Here is a 24702-nt window from a genome sequence, read left to right on the forward strand (position 1 = left end):
ACATGTATATACATATATTTACTCATTATTTGCAATGTTTTCTCCCTGTTAAGTGCTTTTTAAAACCTCTGTTTTTGTGGGACTGATGTACCTGGGATTGATCACAGGGGCACTCAAACACTGAGCAACATTTCCATGTCTTTTTTTTTTTTTTTTGGTGTATTTATTGAGAGGCAGGGTCTTACAGAGTTTTTTATTTTCTCACCATTGTTGAGGATGCCATTGAACTCATGATGCTTCTGTCTCAACCTCCCCAGCTGCTGGGATTAGAGGTGTGCATCAGAACACTTGGCTATTGAAAAATATTTTGACTGTTGTACTTCTTTGTTGAGATTTTATTTCTTAGCCACGTGTACTATCTCCAGTATTCTTCACTACAAGACTTTTACTAGGGCTGGGGATGTGGCTCAAGTGGTAGCGCGCTCGCCTGGCATGCGTGCGGCCCGGGTTCGATCCTCAGCACCACATACCAACAAAGATGTTGTGTCTGCCGAGAACTAAAAAATAAATATTAAAAATTCTCTCTCTCTCTCTCTCTCTCTCTTTAAAAAAAGACTTTTACTAGAAATGGGTGATACAAACATTATCTCTATTTCTATGTCTTACATTCATATAGTCTTAATTACATTATTTGGTCTACATTATTCTAATTCTGATAAAGTTCAACATGAGTTCATAGTACTTGTTTTTATATTTTATTTAATTTTCATAATCAATGTAAGAAGATTTTTCCAGTAACACAATAATTTTTTTCGGCAAAATTAATTTTTTGAATTTGAATCTATTGATTTTCTGTATAAAATGAGATTATAGAGATTATATGTTTTGTTTGCTTATTTTATTTTTTATTTTTTTGGCATAAGAGATTAAATTCAGACGTACATTACCACTGAGTTAAATCCCCAACTCTTTTTTATTTTTTTATTTACAGATAGGGTGTCGCTAAGTTTCTTAGTGCCTCACTAAGTAGCTAAGTCTGGTTTTGAACTTGTAATCCTTCTGGCTCAGCCTCCCAAATCACTGAAATTAATGGTGGGTACAGTTACTTCTGTTGAGAATATATATATATATATATATATATATATATATATATATATATATTTAAGAGACATTTATTTGATCCAGCAGCTCTGTTTGGAATATTGGTAATTATGTAAAATAGCAAAAACTACACTTTACATTACATTTTTACCATATCAGGATTTGTATATACACACTTCATTGTACTTTTGCAAGTTTAGTAAAGTATGAATACTTATTTTAATTTAGAAATTAAAAATGACATTCTTAGAGCTTAGCATGTTTTCCGCCAATAATAATTACTTATCAAAAGAGTGTGTTTCCAGGTAAAGTGGTGCAAACCTGTTTTCTCAATGGCTAGGAAGGCTGAAACAGGAGGATTGCAAATTCAAAGCCAGCCTCAACAATGATGAGGCCCTAAGCAACTCCATGAGACCCTGTCTCCAAATACAGTGCAAAATACTGCTGAGTGCCCCTGAGTTCAATTCCCAGTACCAAAAGCAACAATAACAACAACAACAACAAAAAAAAAAACAATACAACAATACAAAAAACAACACAACAATACAAAACAAAGTGTCTGTAGACTCAGTAAATGACATTCACAGATTCTTCCTGGGGGGTTTTTGATTCAAATGTGAAGATTCTCATTTCCTGAGGAAATGTTACACAAAGAGCAAAGTAGAAATACCTAAAAATGCTGAGAAAAAATATTCAGCAAACATGTTAATATAATGTTGATAGTTAAAAACCTAAAAGAGAACAGATAACTCCTTGTAGTCATTGAAAAGCTCTTTGGAGATGTCCCCTGTTCCCTGGATTCAGACTGACTCAGAAGGCAAGAGCCAAATATTGGTTTTCTTAGCCCTTTTAATTTAACTGGCTTTGAACTCGAGATCCTCCTGCTACAGTCTCCTGAGCTTCTGGGATTATAGGTGTGCACCCCCACACCTGGCTCTTCCATTCCCTGCTCTTCCATTCATCTGCCTGGCTCTGTGTTGACATTATTAAAGGTAATTCTCTGTGCCCTTGCAACCACTGACCAGTCCCAATATGTCCCTTTATGGCAAGATGGACAACTTAAAGACTCCCTTTGGAACCACCACTTCTTTCTTCTTAGGTCCTGTACAGTCTGGCTGGTCCCCCATGGGCAGGCTCGTTCCTAGGCAGCTCCTGAACTGACTGTTCAGATGGGACTCTCTGCGGCCCAGAGGAAGCTTGTCAAATGAACATACCAAATTGCTCATACCAATGTATGACCAAGTCATTATAAAATATTAATTGCAAGGAATAACAGATTATATGAAAATTAGGATTTACATAGTATTCAAACCTGAGATTAATAAACAGAATGGATTTCATACTTCTCTTATCCTATCTGATTTGATGGATGGAACTGGAGGTATCATGCTAATTGAAAGAAGCCGATACCCCCAAACCAAAGGCCTAGTGTTCTCTTCGATATGCAGATGGTGACTCACAGTAGGCAGGGGTGAGAGGAGGGCAATGATTAGTGGGTGGGAGGGAGGGGAGAGAGGACTGGAAAGGCAGTAGAATGAATTAGACAGTCATCACTTTCCTATGTTCATTTATGAACACATGACCAGTGAAATTTCACATCATATACAACCACAAGAATGGGCAGTTATTCTCCATGTATGTGTAATATGTCAAAATACATTCTACTGTAATGTATAACTAAAAAGAATGAATAAAAATATATAAATCAATAATCACTTTAAAAATGAATTTTAAAAATCATTCCATGAAATTCATCAGCCAGACACAAAATGATTTTGAGAAACATTAAGTGATCGATTATATGTCATTTCTCCTTAAATATGTCTATAGATTAAAAAACATGCTAATCAATATCTGCCTAAAAAAAAAAAAAGATTCATTCTTTCACTCAACAGTTAGTTACATGTCAGCCAAGGGCCAGAAACTCAGCAGGCCACCAGGTCTAGCAGTGAAGGAGAGGTAGCCCCACCTTGTCACCTGTACAAACAAATATGTAAGGTGACAGGGCAAGCAAGAGAATGGGAGCCCAGGGAGCGCTTTGTTCCACCCCAGGGGGAACAAAGAGTTGCCACTCTCCTGGAGGGAAGGCAGGGCTAACCTGGAGGTGACCAAGGACACACAAGTTCCAGATGGGAAAAAAGTAAGTCCAAAGACCTACAAGAGGGCAAATATTATAAGGACAAAGCTAACAGTGAGAGACATTGGCCAGATGGAGAAGTAGGAGGCACCAGGCCTCACCTTCCCTCACAAGCACTGAGGTGGCTATTCCCAAACAGGAATAGCTCTGCAGGGGCCCTGGGCAAATGATAACTCCAAAGGAAAGATCACCAGGAAAACTCAACACACTTGAGATTTATGGAGAGGCTGATGGAGAAGGGCTGCAGCTACATGTGTCAGCCAAGTGGGGTGCGACCAGGGACCCCGAGGTCTGTGTTGACAGTGTGCAGACATAGTAACCATGTGTGGAATCCATCTATAGTCTTAACACGAAGCCAAAACACAGATTAAAAGTAAGGGCATAGCCACAGCAAATGGTCAAGGGACACATAATATAAAAAGATAAAAATTGTGACATATGCTTTCAAGAGTTGTGTTGGTTATTGGAGTTAAGATGTTGAGTTTCATTCTGCCCAGTTCATTTCTTTGTGGTCAGTTAGGTTCTTGTTTGCTTAAAATCGTTTGTTAAAACTACGTTTTCTGTAAGCCTCACAGGGACCACAAAGCAAAACTTATAAGAAATGCACAAAAATCGAACAGTGAGGAGTTAGGATACTGTGGGAGAAAATCATTTAATCACAGATGCTAGGAGGAGAAAAGGGAGAAAGCAGTAAGAAAACAGGCCCATGGCAGCAGCAAGCTCTGTTGCCATTGACTGCCTGAGTGCAAGGGGTTGAATCCTCTCGTTAGAAGACAGAGTGGCTGGAGGCATTGGAAACAAGTTGCAGCTGTACACAAACTACAGGAAAGTCACTTCACCCATAAGGACAGATACACCCAAAGTGAAGTGTTGGAAACCGTCTCATGCCAGTGAAGCTAAGAAAGAACCGAGTCACCTGGACTAATATGGATTTTAACTAAAAACCATGTGGAGAGACAGAGAAGAACATAAGCCATGACATGTTGATGTAGCAGGGAGAGCTACAGCTCTATAGGTATACACCACCTTGTACAGCTGGAATATATGCAAGCTTTATTTGTCCTGATACCTCAACAAAGCTAAAAATAACAAGGTTGAAAGAGATTAAAAAATAAATTAAATTAAAATATATTGTGAGAAAAATCATTAAAATATGGATAAATGGGTCAATAGTTTCAGATATTTTCTTTTTTTAAATTTTATTACATAAGATCAGGAAAAAAGCCTTTAAAAAAGTTCAGAGTTGATTCTGATACATTTGGTTAGTATTTCACAACATAATAAAGCAAAATAATATTAAGGGAGAAATTGAAAACTGAATCAGAAGAAAAATCAAGATGAAAAATAATCAGAATTTTGTTGTTGATGTATTCACTTAGAAACAATCATAGAAAAGGCCAACCAAGAATATGCATCCAGGTTTAGGGTTATGGTTTGGATTAGGGTTATGCTTTATGTGGCCTTAAAAAAATAAAATCATTTAATAAGCTGAGATATTCACAGTGAATATGCTTCAGTGTGATAATCTTAAAATTAAAATGTCTGTGCAACTACAATTCATAATATTATCAATGATAATTTCAGCAGATATCTAAATGACATAAATACACTTTAAACTAATTGATGATTATTATGTCTAAATTAATTGTAACATAACTTTAATATATCAAACATTTTTCCACAGTATGTTTGCCTCCAAAACGTAAAGAAATTGTACTTACCTTTCTGCTTAATTAGCAGTTCTATATGAAATGAGATAAGTAATAAACAAAGGTAAGTCCACAGCTATCAATGTCTGGGAGATTTGCTAGAGAATCAATCTTGACTCAATTCTTTCAAGCCATTAATTTATAAAAGATTAGCCAGATATGAGATAAGAATGAGGACGAGGCAGAAGAGATGCTGAGATGGTGTTTCCTCATCATCCCCAGGGACAGGGACAGGGTCCCAGGCCCTGGGAAGGAGTAGGTGTGGAAAGAGTGGAAAGAGTCAGGATGCCCTGGACCAGCCAGTCTGTCTGAAGGGACAAAACTGGAAGAAATCCTGGGCATTGCAAAGATGTTGTTGTCCTTGAGCACTTCATAGGGTGTGACTTAGTGATGATAAAGAGCAATGATTCTTTGGTTATTGGTGTGTGGGCATGGGGAAGGATTCTAAACCCCAGGGGGTTAGAGAGGATCCTCCAGGCACAGAGAGGCAAATGCAAAGAAGGCACTTCACATACAATTAGGGAGCCTTCCTTCTTCTCAAACCCAGGGAAAGGAGTAAGCAAACAAAACCAGCAAAATAATGAGCAAAAAATAAGAAGTGGTAATAGCAGGCATTGGTAGAGCTCTCGATGGTGGATGGGGGGGGGGCTGTTTTCAGATTGGCTCCTTTTCTAGGATTTTATGGATTTACTGCAACCTTTCCTTTAGCATTCTTCCCAGTTTCTACAACTATTTTCTTTATTCCTCGGAACCAAAGTCATATTTACAACCTGGAAGGAATAACAGAGATAATAATCCAACAAAGCAAAGGGATGCTTGATCAAGCTCATTAGGGACACTAAGAATCCCAAACTCCCTATTGATATTTATTGACATTTCCTTCCTCGAATATGTTCTTCAAAATCACCTGGCCTTTAAATTGTAGCCAAATACTTTAGCAGAGAGGAATTTATGAATGACTCACCATGTGTCCCTTGAGCCTATCTTAAAAACAAATATGTGCCCAAGTTAAAAGATACATGTCTAAAATCCTGACAGTTCATTATTCCACAGGCCACCAAAGTCTATGACTTGTGTAAGTTGGGATTTACGTTTTTGATGTGTATGAGCTCAGAGATGTGGCTGTGCTCAGAGTCACAGTTGACAGGGACGGATGATCTCAGCTTGCGATTCCATCCATGTCAGATTGGGATGGGTCAGATGGGTTTGCCTGAGCACCCTCTCCCTCACCCCTTCTCTGGGTGCCCACCGTGGTACAGGAGACAGTTATGGGTTATGGTACAGGAAAGTTCTCTGGGTTATGGGGCTCCCTGGGGGAAACACTGCCACAGGCATTAGGCATTTCTTTTTAAATAATTTTAAACTGTCTGAAGGATAATTTCTCTAATATTATTAACTAGTTGGAGGTAGAGGAATGGTCAAGACCCAAAGGAGATTTACCTCCAACATTGTGTTTCTAAGCACAGGTAGTATCGATGATTGTTACCCACGTCTACTCACCTGGAGGGGCTCTTCACCTGAGAAGTGGCCTGCAGAGATCACACTTGCCCCTCAACTCTGTTGGGAATCTCTGCCTGCTCTGGAGACCTGGAGACCTGCTTTTCTGATCAAGCTCAGCATCTGCCCTCCAGATCCCTGGACTAGGACACAGGGCAGTGCTGCCCCTCTCTAATTCCCTCAGAACTGCTTTACCCTGTAAGCCTAGTGCCTCCCCCAGGGCCAGCCTGCTCTGCCAGGGACATCTTTGCAACAGCAGCAGGACCAAAGGTCCTCATATTCAGCTTGTAGCATCTTAATCGTAATCCTTGGGATGAAGCAGGTGCGCTTATCTGGTCCAAATAGACCAAGTGAGTGAAACTGGAGTTTCCAAATGGCTCTTTTGATTTTAAAATCAAAGCAGAATAAATTGTCCTCCTCTCAGAAATAAATCTCAGTCTATTTATCCTTCTTACATCTTCTTCTCTATTTGTAAGGCCCACAGGTAGGTAAGACCCAGGTGTGGACACACTTGGTAACTGCGTGTCTTCTTGCTGGATTTGACCCAGTCCTCAACCTTGGACTATTCTCCTACATCGAGTTTTAATACATCGACTTTAAACTCTGATGTTTAAATGCTTCTCAATATCTTCCTAAACCATCAGTGTGGTTCCTGGCCCTGCAGTGTCAGCGTCACACATTAGCTTGTAGAGTCCTCATTTTTAGGACCAGCCTGGACCTGCTGAACCGGAAGTTGGCATAGGGCTCAGCTCTCTGCACTTTTAACAGCTGAACCTGTGGCACCCCCAAGTTGGAAACCCTATGCTCTATGGGGTCCTCACAGAAGACTTGCTAGGCAGTGTGATATGGTGATTCTGCCTGGGTTCTCTGGAACTGCCAAAGCACAGCTGCCCCTTGGAGATGTTGCTGGAAGTGTTCACATAGGCATGTTAAGCTGGGCAAGTGGCCCGTCCTCACCTACACTTTTCGCTGATCTGCTGCCAACACTGATGGCCTGAGTTCCTTGGAACTTTCTGAGCTCTCCCACTTCCCACACCTTCTCATGCTGGACAATGTGTTCCAGAGTCCTAATGGGGGGATGAGGTTCTGTGAGTTAAAACTAAGCCAACTCACTGTGCTTTGTCTTGAGTAGACCTAAGAAAAGAAAAGAAAGATGGATTGATTGGTGAGACTCACTGGGGCCTGGGGGAGCTGCCTTTCAGCTCACAAGAGCTCTGCAGATCCAGTTAGATACCAGGTCTCCACAGAGTTCCTTTCTGTAGTTGAAGCAGCCAAGAAATGTCCACATTCCTGTCTTTCCCAACTACAGAAAGCAGGATGCAGGAAAAAAAAAAGGCAACAGAAAAAAAAAGCAACACTTTAATCCAGGAGTGCAGTTCAGGGCTTTTACCTCTAAGCCCAATGTTATGAGGAAAGAAGCTTTGCCTGCTCTGGTGCAGACTCTTTGGTGCTTTAACCATTGTGAAGTGAGTGGCCCAGTGGCAACAGCTCTATTCCAGAGCTGTGCCTTTCTCACCTCCGCTTCCCAGCCTCTGCTTCACACCAAATGGAACCTAAGCATTAGGCAGAGGCTCCCATGCCTCCACCCCAGCTCCAGCTGTTCCCTAATCCACTTTCTCCTTCTGGGAACTCACATCTGACAATGTTGCATATTAATGAGTCACACACGGTTTGTCTGTTTATGTTGGCTTATTTTTCTATGTAGTAATTTGAAAGTTTATCTCTATTAGAGAATATAACAGAACTTGTTTTTTGTGTCTGAATCTATGCCATATTTGTTCATCCATTCATATGACCATGGATGCCTGGGATGTTGATGTCTGTGGCTCTTTTGAGTAACGTCACATGAACACTCAAGGGCAGGTGACCTCTGTTGTTGACTCTGTGGGCACACACCTGAGGGGGGTGCTTGGTCCTAGGATAATTCTGTGCACAACTTTTTGAGAAAATGCCAGGCTGCTTTTCACCAAGACTGCAGCATTTTAAATCCCATTAGCAATGTGCAGGACACAGAAGGAGGAGGAGGACCCAGACCCGCAATGGGTGGCGTGAGAACCACCTCACACTCTCAGGGACCTAAGGTCCTCCCATTAGCCCAGCTTTTCTGTTGTACAATAGTGGGGACCAAGCAGAACACAATGGGCCCTGGTGGTAACAAGACCAGGTCCCAACCACTGCAGCATCCTGGACTGGACCTCACGCCAGGCACCAGGAAATTTAGAAAGTGGGAAATGTTACTTTCCCCATGGGAACTAGAATCACACCTGTGTTGCCTGTACCTTTGACTTCTCCAGACACCTCGATACATGGACGCTTGCTTCTCAATTAATGCACGCTAACGGATAAATGCCCACATTTCAGCATGAATATAGACATTTCTTGATAAATCAGTCATTTTTGACTTGAGTGTCTCACTGTGTTGCCAGGTTGGTCAAGCCATTCTCCCTCCTTAGCCTGCCATGCTAGGACCACAGACATGCACCACCACACCTGGCTCAAATCATTCTTTTTTATTTTCTAAGTTTTATTTCTGATTGTTTTCAATAGGTAATGCATGTGTGTGACTCCCAAATCAAAGGGATACATAATAAGATACACTTTGTGGGGTTCCCTCAAACCTGTGCCCAGCTACTCTACCCCCAAACCAGAAGTCCTTCCTAAGTAGAGAGGTGATGGAAACCAATTTGAGAAACCCCAGGCTGTCCTCATTTTATTTCATTTTTAGTATAAATACTAACAGGTATCTCTTTCATTCTAAAAAAAATATATTTAATTTAGACAAATATTATGCAGTTACACTCTCTACATTTAACCACTTTCTATACTTTCTTCAAATTTGGTTTATGTAGAATCAACTTAATAAGAGTATATATTCCTTTTCCCACTTTATTTGATAAATCAGTGTGTTAAGCCTATTTCACACACTTTTGGGTTTAATTTTGTTTGAGCTGAAAGAGTACATATGTGGACCCAAAACAATGTATCTTAAAAAAAGAGCTTATTCAGTGTAGTGAAACAATTGTTTTGGATATATGCTCCTAACAATTGGACACGTACACACACTCACACACACTATTTGATATTTTTCTGTAGTTCAAGCTGATATAATTATCGAATTAAAATAATACAAAAGGGAAACAGTGAAGATAGTAATTTGAATGAGATATTTTGAATAAATGATGATTGGTGACATTGAAGTAATACATTTGGAAAAATTTTCCAAATTATCAGACATGTTGTCAAATTATTTGATCAATAACCAACATTCTTCTTATATTTTTCTATTGGATTCTTTTCTGGCTTCCAAATACTATTTTTGGTTCCTTCAAACAACTCTCCATATTAAAAAGAAACCTGTCTTCTAAAGTTGCACAACATTAGTAACATCACGTTTTGGAACAAGCCATGTGACACTCTGGGCAGGGCTCTGTCAAATGTCCCTTGCAGGGACTGGGGCCCAAGAGCAGCACGTGCACAGGGCAGGCATCTCTTCCCACCCTGGTTTCTCTCCACCCTGTATGAGTACTCCCTTTGCAGGAGTAGGGGAAGTAAATCGTGCAGGTGGCTCTTTAGGATACTGCAATGGGGTGAGCATCCGTCAATAGAGGGGTCTAAGCCAGCCACATCCTGATCCTACAGGAAGGCTGGTCAGGGCCTGGACAGCACTGGCATTGATGCTGATGGAGGGAAACCTTCCAACAAACTGGGGGATATGCTGGAAGGCAAGGCAGGCAAGGCCTCAGCTCTTCTTCCAGCCCTCCTGGGAGTGATTCTTTCTGAGAAGCGTTTTCTCTTCACTGCCCACAGATGAGCAGTTGGTTCCCATCCTGCACAGTTCCCTGGGCTACCCAGGTTTCCAACAGTTGGCTTCAATCCCAGCAATTCCCACCTGGAGTGAGAATCGGGGCATGGAAATGAATTCTCTCAGGAGATGCTTTCTTTGGAGACTGGGAAAAGGTAGGCAGGCCAATGCAGCCCTGGCCTGAGTGTACTTTAAATCTGTTAAAATCCTGTGACTGTTCCCAGAGGAGTCACCTGAGCCTGATCCAGCATGCACCTTTCAAAGTTAGAAAACACTGGCACTCTGAGGACAGGAGAAGATGCCCTAAAGCTGACCAAGGGGTTCTGCTAAGAGAAAATGCCACAGCCTTTGGCCATCTTTGGATGGAGAGACAGATAAATAGACAAACAGACAGACACATACATCCACAGGAGGTTCTAGTTTTTGATTGCAACTATTTAAGTGACGGATCTGAAAACAATCCCACAGACACACACATACTTCTCGTGACGAGGTGGCTGCCTCAACCAGGAAACTTGTCATCTGAGAAAGACGCAGGCCAGAAGGTGAAGGTGAATTCTGTTTCCTGTTCAGGTTATTCTTTCTCAGTTTTAATTCTGAAGACTGCCCCTCATGCACTCCTGACTTTCTTGCAAACCTTCCACACCAGTCCTTTTGTCTGTCCCCACTCACCTTTGTCTTTCCTGGCAAGCAGGAACACAGCACAGATGGCTGCAGCGAGGACCAGGACAGAGACAAGCACAGCCAGGACCACCATCCAGGTGCAGGAGCTGAGGAACAAGCCCTCTGCAAAACAGAACACTCTCTCAGGGTCCCTGGACCATGTGTCCTTCTGGGGACACTGTCAGGAAGGGCCCAGTTTCCCAGTCCGGGCCCTCTCCTGGTAATCCTGAGGAATCAGGGACCCTGAAGAGACTCCTGCTGCCCTGTGACTCCAGAGGTATGGAGACACAGAGGATTTATTTTAAAAATTGTAAGAAATTTTAAACACAGTGAAGATACAAAACCAATTCTTCAGCCACCTATGTATTAAGAACATTTCTTAAAATCAACACAAAATTCTACATATCTATGGGGTGCCATGTAAAGTTTTGATACACATATGCAGTGTTTAGTGTTCAAATTGGGTTAACATTCATCTCTCTTCAAATAGTATTTCTTCTTGGTGAAAACATACAAAAACCTTTCTGCTAGCTTTTTAAAACTGCAGTGTACTTCATCATCATCTATCGTCACTCTACTGGACAACAGAACACCCAGACCAATTTCTTCTTTCTGACTTCTTCCCCATTGACCACCTTTCCATTATTATTTAACTAACATTAGCATCTCTGTATTGTGACTTGTAATTATTTTTTAATAAGTAACATCTTCAAAAGCACCACGTTTCTCCTTCTATCCACTTCTCCCCCTCTACTAGGTCATCCCTAAGGGACTTTGTCATGAGGCCTCTCTATGCAATTAACTTTTACATATATGTATTTGTGATCCTAGTAACAATGCAGAGGAGTCCTGGGAGCTTCTCTAGGATCAAGGAGGGGTTGTGATGGTTTGGCAAATAGGTTTTCTGTTCAAGATTCTAGAAACAGAATTCTACTTCCCCTCAGGGCCTATTCTGGAATGGCCATGGCCAGCAGTACATAGAGACTGTAGTGACTATTGGGCAAATACTTTTAACAATGGGTCGGTTCAAGAGAGGCATCAAGGCCACTCATTGAAGGCCTCTATTTAACTATGAAGCACTGTATACTTGGAATTCTGTAAGAGAGTACATCACTAACTACACACCAAATATAATAAATATGTGAGTTGATGAATGTTAATTAGCTTGATTAAGGCAATACTTCACAATGCATGTGCATATCAATGTCACCTGTCATACATTACATAGGGGACCTTTACTGCCAACAACTTTGACTTAATAAGATTTGTTCAAAACAGGCCTTAGGACACTATTGTTGATGGATTACCTTGATCCAAAAATCTTAGCAAAAGGCTTATAAATAAATCAATTGGAAAATTATTACTTATATAATAATTGCTTCCAACATAAATATGAAGAACTATATTCTTTTTCTATTTTATCTTCTTCATTTTCATTTTCAAAAATTCTGTATTACTATAATTTTTGCTGCTCTAATCCCAGCTCATCATTTCCTGTTAAATGTTTATTCCTTTCTCCACTGTATAGTTCTGAGCAGGAGGCTCCATCCCTTTGCACTCCTCTGAGCTTATGTTATTAAGATTAATACTTTTTTAAAGAAGTAATTTACTCCTCTGACATTAGTGCTTGTCTTCTTCATGATTCCAACTCTTCAAACAAATGTGATTTCCCAGACTACGGCACAAAAGAGTGTTGACCCAAAGTTCTTCCTTAGTAGTGTTCTAAGAAGAAGGAATGTGAAAGAGGAATAAGGAGGAGAAATATGAAATAAGCCCAGTGTCTTCAGGGGCTTACCCTCCCACGATGACGCACATGACCAAAGTCACACACAGTGAGTGGGAATCTTGGTACAAATGCCTCAGGCATGGCTTCCCAGAGGGGACGATGCTTGTGTCTGAGCATGCAGGTGTGGCACCCAGCTGGGTAAAGGGAGGAGGAGGGAACAGGAGGGTGAATGTCCAGAGCCCTGCTGTGGACCTGCAGGTGGGCAGAGAGGAGGTAGCAAAAGGGGACCCTGCAGGAGCCAAAGCAGATGGGGTGTCAGGAGCACCTTCTGCAGACTTACAGACCTCAAATCCAGACATTTCCTATTAAAGGACTGTGCACTGAACCATCTGGGCAGACTTCATGCTTGCACAGTCGCTGTGGGAGGGCGCAGAGCCTGTGGGGTCTTTTTGTGCCAGTGGCATGACTGTATCAGCTAACCTCATAACACTCTATGGGGAGACCCTCTCATTCCTGCTCCCTAACACTTGGGCACTGGGAACAGGAAGGTCAGTCTCACCCAAATCTGCAAAGCTGGAAAGCGATATGGAGAGGAACCCCTCAATTCATCAGTGTCAACTGCACTGCACTTGTTGGCAGTGGTTTCCCTGGGCAGTGGGCTGGATGGTCAGAGGAGAGCACTGGCAGTGTCCTACAATGCTCCCTTACTCTCTGAATGCTTTTGCACAGGCAGGTATTCATATTCTTGTAAAATAAACCAATGTCATTTCTTTGCCATGGAGAGAATTATAAAACAGGACAGAAGACATGTTTTCCTAGCTCTCTGGGTAGGAGGAGTTGCAAACTGGTGAATGGCTAAATCCTTCTGGGTTGTCTGTGGTGAGCCTTTGCTACCCACACCCTCTCTCTCAATGGCCAGATCTCAAGAATGTGATGTGGAGGGCACTGACCTGCTAAGGAGACACACACTCCCTTCTGAGAGCTGAGGACGGTGTTCCTTATGAAGCAGGACACATTTGCACTCAAGCTCTTGTCCACCATGATGGAGGTTTGCACTCCAAACAAGCCATCTAAATCTGTGGTCCTGGTTTCTGAGGCTGGGGTAAGGTGCTGCTCCAGAGAGTTCTCCCAGTGCACCTCGGGCTCTGGATACCACCCCGTGGATGTGCAGGTCAGCTTCAGGCCGTCGGCATCCTCAGTTTCAACATGAATATGAGGGGTTGACCCCGAGCCTGGAAAGTGAAGAGGCAGACACAGATTCTTCAAGTTCTGAGCCACTTCAAGTGGTGTGAACTTACGTCTGCTGGTCATCTTTGTAAACTGGGAGTGGGACTAAAACTAATCAATCAATCCGTAAATAAATACTGGCCACAAAGGACTTTAGGGGGAATAAAGTAAATCACCCATGTCAACATTTAACATACGAGTCCCTATCGTCATTTTTATTTTTCCTCTCCACCCTTTGAAGCCATACTAATCATTTCATCTGGTTATTTGGAAAACTGGACACCACACTCGTTATCAATCCAGGAGAAGCTTGTGCAGCTGCCCTTGGTGGTGATGAGGACCCAGCAGGAGTCCCACATCTGGCCTCCAGGCCTTCATCCTGGCCCTTCTCAGAGGAGCTCACCACTATGTTCCTGGATATGGTCGGGGCCCTCCGTCAGCGTGGCCATCCCTTGCTGCACAGGCTGTGGAGCACTACGTGCCTGGCTGAACTGTGGCATGGACTTGCCTGTCACTTAGTGTCAATTAGGTTTAAATGTGAAAAGCAGTTTGCACCCAGCAGCCGCCACTCTGGACCACGCAGACCTAGGCAAGGTAAGCCTACCTGTGGCAGTGGCCACCCAGGAGACCACACGCCCCAGGCCCTTTGGAGCTAGGAGTGGCCTGGAGCTTCCCACAGGGGCTGAGTGGCAACTGCAGTGCTGTGGACTCTGTTTCTAAAGAGAATTGCCCCTGCCTCCTGCCCCTTCCTCCTTCCTGTGGCTGCAGTGCAGGGAGACTGGGAATCATCCCTGGTAGTGAAGAAGGAGTCCATGCCATGGTGGGTGCAAGGTCAATATGGACTGTGGAACCTCACAGGTCAGCTGCTGCGGCAGACCTGTGCCCAACACCCCTGCACTTGAGGTAGGAAGCTCTGCTATAGGACACTCGTTTGCAGGTTAGTGAATAATCACAATCTTCGCTAACAGAAATGATAAGATACAAACAGATGTACCTGGGGTCAACCTGCCCATTGTGGGTTGAGTTCGGTTTCCTATAAAGACATGGTCAAGTCCCCACCCTAATACCTGTGAATGTGACATTCTTTGGTAACAGGATCTTTTCAGATAATTGGTAAAGACTAGGTTGAGTTGGATTAGGGTGGGTCCTGATCCCATATGACTGGCAACTTTTTAACAAGAGAAAAAAGTTAGACCTAGGAACACAGGGACATTAGCCAAGCAGATGTGGAGTTCTAGACTGGATGGTGAAGCAACAAGCCCAGGGACAGCTGGGTTGCCAAAAGCTGGATCAGAGAGGGAAGCTCTCCCCAGGGGCCTTGGGGCCTGGCTCTCCAACTCCTTGATTTGAACTGAAGGCCTCCAGAAATGTAAATAAATCTAGATAAATAAACAACTTCTGTTCTTTCAAGCAAACTCGTTTGTGGTGAGTTGTTAATGGAAGCCCTGAGAGTCTATTGATGACCCTCTCATTTCACCTCCTGAAGCCTTGCTAATTGGGCCCTAAACAAGAATCTGGAGTGAAGATTGAATGTTCATGCCCATGGTGACCTTCACAGCAGGGACCTCAGTGTCTGAACAGGAAAGAGTCATTTCAGAAGCTGAGGGCTTTGAGAAGCAGTGGGGATGCCTGCTTGGCCCAGCGGCCCCATTTCCTGTGCTGACATGGAGCAGCACAGCAGAGTCCGTGGCTTCAGCGCTCGGGACACCAGCTCCTATTCCCTAGGACATGGGTGACACTCTCAGCGCAGGGGCTGGAGAAGCCAGGGAGTAGCTGGGGCTCTATGATAAGAACATACAGCTCAGCATACAGGGCTGCTCAGTGAAGGAAAAGAGGGTAGTTTCCAATTGTTCCTCCTGGCCCTTCCACTTGAAAACATGTCCCTCTGTGTCTCATCACTGGCTGTGTCCTCATGAGTTCAATAAAGATGGGCTTGTATTTTGTATATTCTAAAAATACAGAGCTTAGTTAGCAGGACTTTATAGAAACATGGCGACAAGGTGCCAGATTTTCTGGGGATAAGAGAGTAAGGTGGTGCTCTGAGTCAGGCCACTGTCCCCTGTGTTACCTACTTTGAGAATCTGAGATATTAACTCTGAGACCATCCTGGGGGGAAACCCATGGTTTTTGCTAGTGCAAAGAGACTGAGGATATGACTTGACACCAAGGCTTTAAGTGGTATTTCCTCTCTCCTAGAGGAGAATTTCAACATCTGCCTGCAGCTCCCCCAAGATGTTAGTCCATGGATCTGTGCTCCTGTGAAGCTGGCTGGGGAGTGGGATAGGGATGAGCCTTGGCTTTAAGAACTCAGCTTCAGAATTCACTGAAGGCTGGGGTTCTGCAAAGATTTGCACCTGCAGCACCCACTGATGGTTAAAGTGGGGAGACCGTGTGGGGTCTATCTAAACTTAAGGTGTGAGAGAAACTTTTCTCTAAGACACAGTACACTGGGGCTGCCCAAATCGATGACATTTCCAGCAGGCACTGATTTCTGACCTTGAACCAAACTTCACTCCTCTAGGAGGGAGGAGCAGGTGAAGATATGTGGGCCAGAAACCACACAACCTAGACCACTACAGGACACTGAGGCCTTCTGGAGAAGAGGGCCACAGGCTCAATCCAAGGACCTGCTGTTCACCTGGAGCTGGGCTCTGGTGAGGCCTCCTAAAGTGGCGCAGCAGCCAGCATGGTGTGGAGTCCAGTGGGTGTGACCCAGAGGGCTCAACCCAGGACACCTGGTCTAGACAGGCTAAAGGGCATGCTCACTGGGAGGAGGTGAAGAAACAGGCTATTTCATTTTCCTGGCTTAAGTAAAGAGAACAGCAGGTTCTCAGAGTGATGGTTCCCACTGTCATCACCAGGACATGACGGAAACTGCAGCCTGCCTGGAGGTGTGCCAAGGGTCGCTGCCTCAAGTAGGCAGCAGAGAAGCCTTTCTTTGAAGGAGTATCTCATGTTTAGAAACATTTTGTCACTTACTATTGCAGTATTTATACTGTGATGGACCTCAGGGCCTGTGATAATTTGGGAAGGCCTGGCCCTTCGTGAATTCTGGCTTCACTACGTACAGCGTGCTGTGAAAGTTGCATCCTAAACTCTATACCTACTGAAATACCAAGCACTCCACCCGCAGAGAAGAAGTCAGTAACCCGCTTTGGGCACAGTGGGGACCCAGAGCATGATAAGGAGCACAGTGGAACTCATTTCTATAGCTAGTGCTCAATGCCGCCAACAGTGCCCTAGGGGAGACTGACATGAGTTCCACCTCGTTTTCCTCAGTGTTCTACCTGCACTTTGTGCTTGAGTGGAAAACTCAGTTGCACTTGCCCTGACTTGGGGAAGCCATGGGAGTGGAGCATCGGGGCTGCCCCCTGTTTGATACAGGAGATGAGCAGGTCCAACCTGCCCTGCCTTCGGAAGCTCAGTAGGCTCAATGCCCTCCAATGGTGGTGGATGCTTTCTCATGAGGACCCCTGTGAGGAGGGAGATACAGAAACTCTTTCTGAGGCCTTAAGACTTGTGTGAAGGGGTCTAATCCAGGCTTAGCCTCTCACTGAAGCTGGACCCTTCCTTCCTCCTTCATCTGGCAGGACAGATACTTTCCTGGGGTTCATATCTGAGCAGGAGCAATACAGAAGGGCATGAACTTAAGCAGGACCCAAGTAAACTAGAAGGCAAAGGTGGGCAGCACCACATGTCTGAATGTTTTCTTGGTTTTTAATGGGTCCTTCATTTATTCCTCTGCCACTCCGGAAAACAGCATGAAAAGGAAAACTGAAGTCTTTATTGAAGTTGGGACCCTAGTATTTAGATGGTGATGGGAGATGGGAGGATTCCCAGCCACTCTCTGAGTTCCAACCACTGACATTTGACTAATGAAGAGCTTTGTGACTGAGTGTCTGCCTGAGCCTGCCACTTCCTTCACATTACTTTTAACACTAGGAAGAGAATCTTCCCAGTCAGGATCCCTGAGGAGAAAGTGGGGCAGCTGCCCAGGAGGCCTGAGCCCCCTCTGCCCTGGAATACCTGACCTTAGGCATCAACCCCATGTCAATCAAGTAGGTGGGAGTCCACGGCCACTGTGTGTGGTCCCATCTGAGTCCCTCCTACTTAGATTCCACGTAGCCCTGAGGCCGTGCACAGCTGGTATTTCTGGATCTGCCTTCATTTACTTGGCCTGGAATTCTCCATCCATGGGATCTCAGTGACAGTATCTCTTTCTTCAGACTGAGTGGCACCCATTCTATATGTCTATATGCCTATAGGTATAGACACCTACATGCCACGTCTTCCTCATGTATCCACCTCTGCCAGACAAGAAGTTGGCTTCCATGTCTTGCCTCCTCTGGACACCAGCACAATAAACATGGAGAACATGTTCTTGAGGAGCTTATTTCACTACCTTTGGATACAAACTCAGAAATGTGATCACCAAGTCCCTTAGCACTCCCATTTTTAGTAGATGTTGAAGGCTCAGGCAGCTTTCAATTATAGCTGCCAGAATATACGATTCCTCCACAGGGTGCAAGCATTCTGTGTTCTCCATATGTTCTGCAATGCCTGACTTTGTGGTTTTTTCAATAACCACCCTGACGTGTGTGACCTGGTATCTCAAGCTGGTTTTAATCCCCTCTTCCTGATGACCCATGATGCTCAGCAGCTTTCCAATAACCTTTGGCCACTTGTCTTCCAATTCAGAATAATTCCCATTTTTTAATTGAATTATTTGATTTCTGCTGTCATGTTGCTTGAGTTGCTCTTGTAGTGTGGATTTTAACCCCTCATGTGGTATACAGTAGGCCAAGATTGTTTTCTGTTGGGTAGGCTGCCTGTGCATCTGGTTGATGTCTTTCTTTGCTGTGCAGAAGCTTTGTAGCATCTTGTATTCATTCTTTTAATTTTTACATGTTGTAGATTCTGTTTTCTGGAGTTGTCCAGAATATCATTGTCAAGACCATGTGAAGGAAAGTTTTCCTTTGTTATTTATTTAGAGATTAAAATTTCATGTTTTACACCTAAGCCTTATTCTACTTGATTTAAATTGTGTTTGTGGAGTAAAAAGGACTTACTTCTGTTCTCCTGAGGAAGATGTCCAGCTTCTGCTGAGCCATTCACTGAACTGACTCTTCTATCCCACTCCTCATCCCTGGGACCCTCATCAACAACTGATAGCCTACCCATGAGTGGGTGAGTTTGGGGGCTCTTAATTCCATTGATACACACTTCTGTACTTAGGACAGTGCTGTGGTTTTATTATTGTAGTAAAAATCACTTGAAATGGAGCATTACGGAGGCTCCAGCCTTGTTCTTCTCATCAAGGCTGCTTTGGCTCTTTGTAGAATTCAGGGCATCCCTATAGTTTTTAGGACACTACTTTTTATTTCTGTAAACAATGCAATTTTCTGTAGTTATGAACCCATGAAATTACATTACATATCCCTCAGTTTATTGCCTGTATTTGCTATTGGATTGGCGTGCAGAGTCTTCTCTTAACTGAGTGAACCAAATCTAGTGGCTGGAATACACTGTATTGGAATAAATAGCTATAAGTTATTGACCAAATTTTTTGAATGAATGAGTTATTAAAAAGCATATTTAACTTTGGAAGTTCATAGGTATGTGAAAGGGGCCATGACAACAGTCCCCAGCATAGTGAAACCCAAATAAATTATTGCTGTCTCAGTAGTTAACTGTACAAAAGCAAAAAACAAAACAAAGAAACAAACAAACAAAAAACTCAACTTCATTCAATAGAAATTTAAAAGGGGATGTTTTAGAAGATCCCAAAATGGGTAAAGATTTTCCCAACAGAAACACACTGAAAGGAATCATTCAATTTGTTAAAATAAACACACAATTTTAGAAAATTCTGATGAAAATAACCACTGAAATTAAATGTTATAGTCCATACTTCTCAGTTACTGATTTGAATATATAAACCATTGTATATCACTGTATATTTATGAAGAAAAGATTTCACTAGAAAAACAAGTGCAAAGAACATATTCATTCCATAAAGTAGTGTTTACATAGAGAAACATGAAAATCATATGATATATTAGTAAGTAAGAAATGCAAGTCAAATATGATAACTCTAACAAATAGACTAATTTGGAAAAACACCATATTCCAGGCTGGTGTAGAAATACCATATTCGAGCTGGATGTTTTAGGATGATTTGGTGGTTAACAGAAAGCAACTTATTGCTATATATCAAAATGTTTGGATGACTATTCCCTGCAGGGAATTACTTTACAAAATAAACTGTGCAACTGGTTGATGTTTTTAAGAGAGTTTTTCTGCATAAGCATTTTTATTTCAGCTCAGTTTATAATCGATGGATTTGAGCATAGAAATACTGCACCTTTAGAAATGACTACATTCCTGTTTAAATCACCTGATACATAGTAACCACATTAAATCAGCTTAATAAAAGAAAACATCCCAAATTTCAAGCCGAACAGACTTCATGCAAGGATTTGGCCACAAAGTGGCCATGACCTAAGTGAGGCTGGTGGAGCAGAAGGGAGTCTGTCAGCTAAGGACCCCATTCCTCCCTCTGCATCTACTGTTCGATCTCTACTGAGTGTGGAGACTGTACGCCCAGACACAGGCAGGACGTCATAGCAACCTAGTGCCCAAGTCCTGCAGTGCTGCTAGAACTCAAAATGCCTTTTGGATGCTGGAGCCTGGAGCCAACAGGGTTCCTGTTGTGCCCAGGTGCTTCAGCTGCAAGGGACCATCTCCAGCAGGGAGAAAAGTCCCAGTTTCTTAGTTTCTCCCACACTTAAGAGGACACCAGGGCTAAATCCCACAGTGTTGCAGGAAACCAGGGGGAAAGGAGGCAGGATAAGCCATCAACAGGCTGAATCGCCGCAGGTCACAGGTAGGTACAGCTCAGGAGGCAGCCTGGCCAACAGTGTATCTGTGTGTGGACCCAGGTTGTCACAAGACCTCCATGTCAGGGTGAATAATAGGCATTGTTTCAGATATATATTTAAAAAAAAAAGTTGAGAAAAATTTCACTGCAAATTTTAAGAAGGAACTAGTGAAAAATAGATGAAGAATCTTGCTTCGTCTTCCTCTATTTCACTGTAGCTGCTACAAAAGGTGTACACTGAACAGATATTTGAAGCACTTGTAGTTTGTAGGCAGGATAGGATTTATTTCATTTTACTGCATAGCTAGTTATTGAACTCAGGGATTCATGCATGCTCAGCAGGAGCCATAATCCCTGAGCTACACCTCCACTCTTAACATTTAAAGCATGATTTTTATCTGGTTGAATATATTACAGTAAACATTTAAATTTTCAATGAAACAGTTTGTGTTTTGAGACTTCTCAATAATTTTCATGTCAGTAGTTGGAATAAAAACAAATACTTTAAAATTAAATTCTAAATTACAATGACCTAGATGGCCAATGAATGACAGGAAACAAGGAGCACAAGCAGGGACCTTAGAGAGTGAGGTGGACCTGTGAGGAGTACTCTTTCCAGGCTTCCAGGACACTGAGGAGGAGATGTTTTTCTTACACACACACACACACACACACACACACTCACTCACACAGGGTGTGTTTGATAAACCAATCCAGACTAACTGCTCCTACATATCACTGGTCAGGCGTTGTAGACAGTGTGAGAGTGGACAGGACTATTAACATTGGTGAAGTCTGGAGTTGAACAAAGAGTGAGACAGGACATGATGAGGATGACCCAGAGCTGTGCCCCAGAGAGCTCTGCTGCTTCCTTAGCTCTAACTGCAGTGTCCTCCAGGCCCCAGAGAATCTGTGAACAGACATGTCTCATCCAGTCCCCTGTGAACATCCTAATCCAGGTGTGACGACACCATCCTCTTCCTGGTGACTTAGACAGGCCACACTCCCTGGCCATCTGGGTGAGATGCATCCTCCTCTGAGGTGAGTTCAGCCAGGCAGGTGGCCCTGGAGCTCAGGGCCATGGCTGTTCAGGGAATGCTGACCTGCTTTTGAGGTTCTCTGTTAGGTCCTCTCGGCATTTCCTCATCTTTCTCTATCACCTGTTTTTTCTGACAAATAGAAATGTGTTCTCATCTTCAAATTTTCATATAGAATTCATTTGCTGCAACATCTTAAGTACTATTTTTTTATTTTGGATTATTTTTGCACATTGGAGTATATATTCCTTCTTATGTTTCAGATGGTGGTAGAAAGCTGCATTAGTTGTCCCAAGACTGCAACTTTGCAAAGGGAGAAGGGCTGTCCTTGCTTCACATGGAGTTGACTCCTGAGGTCGCAGCAATGCTAGAAACAAGTGTCCTGAGCATGTTCATTTTTCCCTGATGACACACACAGTGGGTGGACCAGACCCGAGCTATCCATGGCAGAGGGAGAACACTGCTTTCCAAGGACACTGAGGAAGTGAGGTGCTCTCGGCTGCACCCTGGTGTGGGACACAGCCCTCCCTCGGATCACTTGTATGATGATAGGCAGAGACCCTGAGACCCTGAATTGTCAGTCTGTACTAGGAGGAAATAAGAAGAGTAGGATCTCAGAGGCTCTGGGGAAGGCAGAAAGTGGTCAGCAATTCCTGGGTGCTTCTGGCTAATAAGGTGGCTCTGTGTTTGTCTACCAAAATTGTCACCAATTCCCCAAGTTAAAAGTGCATCAGGCTGTTCCCATGAAACATATTCAGGTGCCTAGAGAAGAGTAAGAGAGCAGGTGGGACAGGCCCAGGATGCAGAGCAGACTGAATCCCTGGTCCTGTGTTTTCTCAGGGTTCAGAGCTCTGGAACAGTGGCAGAACCTCTCCCACACAGCCCAGTCTCTCCTCTGTCCTCTCAGAAAATTCTGCCGCTGTCTTCACTGTAGCTGTTTGTGTCCATTCCTTGTTCCACTTTGTCCACAGAGGTTGATAGGACAGAAGGTGTGATTTCAGTTCATGGGAAAGATCTCAAATTCTTCAAAGAGCTCAGCCTTCATCTGCCAACAGGTTAGGATTTCATGGACAGAAAGTCTATCTGTCTATCATGTCTCTCTCCTCTGTCTGTCCTCCACCTACTATCCCCTACCCACCTACCATCTCTGTCCCTGGGCCTGCAGCTCTCCTGCTGTCCACCTCTGCAGTGGGTCTCAGTCATGGTGCACTCTAGGGCTACAGCATCAGAAGCCGTGTAGTGTGTCTACTGCTTCAGTGCCTCCCAGCAAGGGCTGTCAAAAGTGGACTATCACATCTGGTTTTAGGAAATATTACCAGGGAGAAAATGTGTTCAATTTTCCTTTCTTAAAATAAAAATATCTCTGAATTGTAGCTACTGCTAGCCTTTCTAGAGAGAAGAGACATGAGACCCTCAGGCTGAGAGAGAATCAAATTTAACAGTTAAGCTTTCAGAGGCAGAAGATTGGAAAGATCTAATCTCTTTAATAGAAAACATAGAAAAAGCCACTATTGATTTCCTTAAGAAAGGTGGGGCACATTATACGTTCATTGCCCTTTTTACTTATTTTGTCCCTATTTAAAAATCCTGTGTCAAATATTTTGGTTGGTGTTTTCCCTGTAGTGAAGTAGAATGACCTCTTGAAGCAGAGGCCAGGTTAACAAACCCTTAGTGTCTAACATCTACAGAGAGGTGGCTGAGCATCAAAACAGAGCAGACAAATGTGACCTACTTCCGAGACCTGTCTGTGTGGTTTTGTTAACTCACAGTTTCTCAGTTTCCTTGAAAATTGATTGTGGCTATTGATAAAGCAGATGGTGTTGGCAAAACAGCCAAAGCCTTTCTGGTGAATAGCAGTAATCCTTGAATGCTTGTTCTCCACCTGAGATTTAGTGCAAATTACAGAGCATGAAGATAAACAAGGAGGAGCCCTGGCTGTGCTGAAGCAGAGGAGCCTTTCCACAAAGCTGTGTTTAGTCAGGGTCAAACTGATAACTATCTCAGACCATTGTTTATATTTGCCTTATATAAATATATATTTAAAGTTTATTCCTTTTATGTAAATAACACAAAAATTGTCAAATCTAAATACTTTCCTTTAAAGTTGATTGCAAGCTTTACTTGCATGTCTTTTTTCATGCAATTTTAAAAATCAAGTATTGGAGATATAAATAGGTACCCAAATTGCAGAAATGAAGTGTGGTATCTCATAGCACAATAGCAGTGACAGCCAGGTCCAGGACAGGTTCTGAAGAGTGGGTAGTGCAGATGTCAATCAACAGCATGCCTGTTTCTTCATTTGTGAAAGTCAGAATTCAGGAAACTTTCATTTCTTTGCCTTACTTCAAACTCAACACACCTGGGGTCAGGTATCATTCTTATTATGTCTCAGGCAGAGTGGACAAGGAAGGGGAGGTCAGAGGTAGCAAGAGTCAAGGTTGGAAACCAGTCATGACCTTGGATCTTTATGGGTGGGTGCCCCTCCGGTCTCAAAAGGTTTGGTCCTGTGTAAAGACTGCAGTGTGCTGGAGAGAACAGCAGAGTCATCCCAGACTCACAGAACCTCTCACATGTCCTGGTCCTATAGGCTTTGGGGGTTCAAATGTTAAACATGCATTCCACAAATTATGTCTCAGCAACTTTTTAAACATTTCAAATATACCATAGAGATCTGAAAGTCTTTGGATGCTAGCAAAAACCAGATTGTTAAACCAGAAACATTAACACTTATTCCACACTTGAATAATGTAAACTCAGAAATTAGTGATTCCCCTTGTATGCAAATATCCCCTATTTTTGAGCAATAATTCTTAAAATATGCACTTGTCATTAACAAACTACTTTCTTCAGGAAGCTCCTGAACTTGAACTGTTGAAACCTCACTACAAGTTACCAACTCACTTCACCCACAGGTAAGCTTTCAGATACTTTTTAAAAAATATTGTTTACTACAGATCATCTGAACTGCTAGGATCTGCAGGCT

The 24702-nt window shown here is 43.0% G+C and overlaps 1 protein-coding gene across 1 annotated transcript in view; it reads right to left on the minus strand.

The window, feature by feature from the left end:
* Window positions 1–24702, minus strand: part of LOC113177341 (uncharacterized) — a 339679-nt gene that overhangs the window by 229452 nt on the left and 85525 nt on the right.

The sequence above is a fragment of the Urocitellus parryii genome, chromosome 11, assembly GCF_045843805.1.
Source record: "Urocitellus parryii isolate mUroPar1 chromosome 11, mUroPar1.hap1, whole genome shotgun sequence".
Classification (NCBI taxonomy): domain Eukaryota; kingdom Metazoa; phylum Chordata; class Mammalia; order Rodentia; family Sciuridae; genus Urocitellus; species Urocitellus parryii.